The following is a 5,666-nucleotide window of genomic DNA, read 5'->3' on the forward strand; positions in this document are numbered from 1 at the left end:
GATTATGCTTCTCATTTGTGATTTCCTTTTATAGATATATTTAGTCATAACATAAATATAGCATGTGACAAGATGTCAGAATTTAACTGTAACAAAATCTCAAGTTTTTTAAATAATTTATTTGTTATTTTTAAATAAGAAAACTAGCTATTAATTAAAAATTTAAAATTCAAAAACGGAGGAATATGCTATTTAGAGTGAGATATTTTTCTCGAGCAAATAGCCAGGTTGCTCAAAAAATTTGGAATCTCTCTGTAGTTCGTCAGTTAGGAAGGGTTAAAATACATGCATGCTTTAAGTTCTTTGACCTCAATAAAGCGCGTTGACTGTAAAAAAGATATTTTAGTTCATATAGAAGCAACTAATAAGAACACTTACTATTATTAACAAATTAAACATTTAAAAGAGATTCTGACTCGTCGAGACGCATGAAACTAATTTATATCTGTTATAAAATAACATTTTATAAATATGTATCTATGACTGAAATATCTTAATACCAAATGTAAATAGATAAAATTAATTTTATTTATGTTCAGAGTAAAATCTACATGCAATCATAATTTTTAATAGTTCTGTCGTAGAAGCACTTAGGAATAGGCGAGTTTATTAATTCAAGAGAGTTATCAACCTCAACCGAATAGCCAAGTTGTTCAAGAAGTTTTGAAACCTTTTTGTATATCTTAAAAGTCTAAAATTCATCCCTCCCATAAGATCTTGGATCTTAGTACACTATTTTCACCGAAAAATAAATATTGTTCATGAAGAAAGAACTACAAGAAATAATTACTATTAAAATTAATTTGACATATTAATTTTCACTATACTACTTATTTACTTTTATTATTATGTTTTACAGCATTGAAATTTTATTACAATCATCAATTTTTTCACCTACTTCTACAAATAGCTAAATGGTGTAAGGTATCTGGTTAAAAGCGTCAGATGGACAATCAGAAATTATAATTTTACGCTGGTTTTCTAAGAATATTAATAGTTTTTTTTTATGCATTTATATTTATTATTTAGACATTTCCAGTATAGATATATTTCATAAAATTAATTTTGGACTAACATATAAATAAATGTTTTGGATCACGTTCGAGACAAAATCGTAGATTAAATATACAATATGTACAAAATATACAATACGTATAATCTCATAAGCGATATGGAGGAAGACGTGTGAGAGAGTTGGCCGTTGGCTACCAGCGGGATTCAATCCAAGGACCTCCAGGATCGTAGTAAGATAATCTAACAGTTGAACACTCCTATCCAGGTAGAGTTGCGAAGCTTTATACAGCGGCATCCGTGATGACACATCTTGATAAACAGTCGATTTGCTTAAAAGTTTAAAAGATAAGTTTTAAAAGACATAAGCAAAAAGTGAAGTTAAAATTACCGATTTTCCAACTGCGCTATTAGGACTATATTTTCTAAATTGCAACCCTTTGTACCATTGAAATTTGAAGGAAAAAAACGTTCAAATACAAAACGAACCCCCCTGAACAACTTGGATCTAGTGATTGAATCCTCAAACTTTACAATCCTTATGGTTCGGGGGAGTGACCTCAAATATGCTAAATAATTCGTGTAGACGATATTTAAAGTAACGAAATCAGACACAAAAAAGTACGTTTTCTGAAGTAACATATCTCTTTTTCGACTGCTTCGGATTTCTTACTCCTGAAAAATAGGGCGTAGAAGCAATCTGGGAAATATGGTACCCATAATTTGGTCAGGAGAGTCCATAATGTAAATTTTTCTTTTAGCGTATTTCGCCATATCTCCAGAACTTTTTAAGCGAATTGAAAAATTTTTGCACACGATTATATAATTCGTTTGTCCAAAGATAATTGCGTGCAAAATATAACTTCTAGTGAATATTTATAATTTTTTATATTTTTATTTAATAATAGTCGAAAAAAATTTTTAATTGCAAAATAAACATTTTTTTACATCATTTTAAAGAATGCACTTTTTAATAGCAAAATACAAATTTGGAACGAAATCTGTCGATTCAATTTCTCACAAATTTTGTATTTTGCCATTTAAAATTACATTCTTTAAAATGATGTAATTAATTGTATACCTTACAATTCAAAATTTTTCATACTATTATTAATTATAATATTAAAAGATATTAAATATTTACAAAAAGTTATATTTTTCATGGAGTTATCTTTTGAGAAACGAATTTTATAATTGTTTGCGAAATACGCAAAAATTAAAATTAACAATAAGTGGTCCAAAGCTTGAACCCACCTCCCTTGTTCAAACTATTGGGTACATATTTTCCAGATTGCTGCTATCCCCTATATTTTGGCCTATAATCAGTCGAAGAAAAGAAGGTGTATTCAGAGAAAGTACGTTTTGTGACCTGACTTAAAATATATATGCATTATATAATGCACAAATATGCACTAATTAATTTAAGTTTATTTTATAACCGTCGTTGAACATCAGACCAAATTTTGGATTTACGACTACTAATGTTCAATCATGTAGCCTTGTAATTGAACCCAATCCAGAAGACAAGGAAACTCTTGAGTCAAGTATTGGAATAAATTTGTCTTCGTGGAGGTGTTTTGATGGAACTTATCCGCATTTGCGTTACATGGAGAGGGAAACCACGAAGCCCTTTTATGGTTAGTCTGATGGCAAGGGGACTGTAATCCGTAATCCATCTACCACTGAGGATATTTTTCTGTCAGCTCTGTGGTCGGTGCAAGCCGGATGCGGAATTCGTATTAACCAGCCTTCGCTAGTATTCGTACCAGATTCACCCTATTGGCAGGCGAACGCTCAATCCCCTGAGTCACCATTTCTCGCACTAATTATTTAGCAAATTTGAGGTCACCCCCTCTAACCATTAAGATTGAGTCTCAGACAGTGTAGATCCGTTCATTAGATCAAAAGTTATTTGCGCACTGTGAATTAATTGCGCTCAGAGCATCCTCTTACGATACGGCGATCCTTGGTTTGAATCCAGGCGGCAGCCAACGAACGTATCTTTTATACAGATCTCCCTCCTCTTCACTCTCGAGACCACGCATTTTGGTCAAAAATGAGTATATGTCGTATCAATTTCAATTACATGGGGTTTTTAATTCGACTATTATTTGATTCAGAGCTATTTTCACGCATTTTTGCTCAATTTTGAGAAACCTTTTTTGAAAGCGTGTAACATGTTTCCTGTAACGTACTATTCAATAAAATTTCTTAGAAATATATTATAGTTCTTGAATTAAACCAAGTACATAAGATTGAAAACTTCCTTCTTCTAACGTTATGTTTTACCAAAATATTACTGAATGATATTTTTTACTAAAACCTTTCTTGTCATTTTTGAAAAATTAAATTTTATCAATACTGTTCATCAAATATAAGTGCGTTTAATGTAAGTTTCCTTTATGTAAGTGTTAGTTTTTTAGTAGTCTAAGTTCAGAAACGTACTATTGTTTCGAATTCTGAATAGTACATTGTGTATTAGATAACAAAGCGTGTTTAATCAAAATATGGATTATTCATAATGGCAAATTCTTTAAACTTTTTGTGTTTTCATGTTATTCAGCAATTTTAACATATTCATTTAATTTTCGAAACTGTTTAGAAAAATAATATTTATCAGATTTAATTTTGATTTCCTTATTCTTGCATTTATTCAATACTAAAGTTAATCTCTCACCAATTAACAAATATTTTTTAGGAAAATAATTAATCTTTTGGATCTGTTAAAATTCTTAACGCTCCCACATTTTAATGAAAAAACTTTATTTTGCAGAAAAAACTACTTTTAAATGAAAAAAGGAAAAAGAGAAATAATACTCGCAAACCTACACACTTTTAAGCATAGTAAATTAGTCGATGTTTTTCAGAAAGTTCTTTTTGCCCTTTTTGAACGATAAAACTGCTTGCGTTTTAAATATTGCTTAGTATACATGAATATGTTATTTCTACGAAATAACATGCTCATGTATATCAATCCAAACTTGAAATAAAGAAAACTAAGAAAGAAAAAAAAATCAGTCTACCAAATTTTAAGATTTTGATCTTTGGATTTTAAATGGACCATGTTTTTTTACATGTTAACATTTGCAACAGCTATCGAAAGTATGAAAAAAAGGGTCAATCTTTTGTAAACCTTTCACTGGGACTTGTTTCTTTTATGTAATGCCAACTAATTAGACCAATTATATGAAAACATTAAGCTACAGTAAAAAAAAATTTAAATAAAGCACCCTATTTAAAAATTTCAGACCCGGTAGTTTGCAATATTTTTATTTCAAAATGGTTTAAAAAAATAGCAGTTGCTTTGGGCGTTCAGAAAATATGAACTTAAATGAATGAGTCACATTTTATCTTCTATTTAATTGCAATAATAGTAAAATTATTTCCTGAAATAAACACTGTCTTCTAAAAGTAATATTAGAAACTGTTTTTTTGTGTCGAATTTAAAAAAGAATGAACTTAGAAGCAAGAGAATAGGTAGTAATGCGCCCTGATGACTTTTTTTCTGACTACCACGTTGAAATTTACATAAATTTCAACATAACCATGATTTGCAAAAAACAATGGAAACTTGGCAATCTCAGATTAAATAATACATAACAATACTTTAATGAAAGTTATCTTTGAAACATTATAAATATGTCCTCTAGTAAAGAATGCGTCCATCCCTACCTTCCATATATTAGTAGCAACTATTTAAAATGCTACCTATTAAGATATTGGGAGGGAGAGGCCAGATGGGGAACAAATCAAATACATGGAGTAACCCTTGTTCCTGATCAGGTAATGACTACAGAAAAGACCCTAGACCCTAGACTTAGACATACTCTATAGGACTCAGATCTGGAGATCTGGTTGGGTAATCCCTTCGAATAATGTCTTTGCACTACAGAAAATCTTCTGCGTCAGAAGGTTTATGCGACAGTAAGTTGTCCCCCATCGTTAAAATGAAATCAAAACCATGTCCTTGAAATAGTTAACATAAAGCTTAAAGAACACATCATTATCACACACCGGCAGCAGCATTTCACGAAAGAAATGAAATTCGTTCGACATTCCAACACAATGTCTTCCAGGTCCAAAGTCGTTTACTTCCGTAATGGTCAATTTCCCGGGCATTAGTGGATAGAGAAAAATTCCCTTGAAATAACCAAATGTAAATGAGTAAAAATTATTTTATTCAGAATCATGAAAAACTTGCGCAGAAAATTTTTTTAAATTATCCCTCAGACGTGTAATCATCCTTTTGGCAAATAAATTTTAATTATCTTTTCAAAATTCGGCGAGATAATTTCTTCTCTTAAAAATTGATTTTTATGAAATAGTTAAAATCGCGTAGCAAAAAGTAACTTTGTTCTAGACATTAAATGATAAAAATAACGCAAGTTAGTCCAAAATGTTAACCTGATTTCATCAATTGAGGTGTAGTGTTGAAATCGGGAGATTTTATCTGCTTTTATACAGTAACATATTGTTAATAAAAGGGAAAGCAGCTGATGCTGATATTGCTTTGCTCTTATCGATAATATCTCCCCCATAGTAATCCGTACCAATATGGCTCATATGTTCCTTTTAACAAACCGAGATTAACTTTGATGCTCTTGGAGAGAGTGTTCAAGCACTTCTCTTTATTTAGATATTTAAAGCTGTCAGCA

The sequence above is a fragment of the Parasteatoda tepidariorum genome, chromosome 11, assembly GCF_982258835.1.
Source record: "Parasteatoda tepidariorum strain Cologne lab strain chromosome 11, Ptep-v5.0, whole genome shotgun sequence".
Taxonomy (NCBI): Eukaryota; Metazoa; Arthropoda; class Arachnida; order Araneae; family Theridiidae; genus Parasteatoda; species Parasteatoda tepidariorum.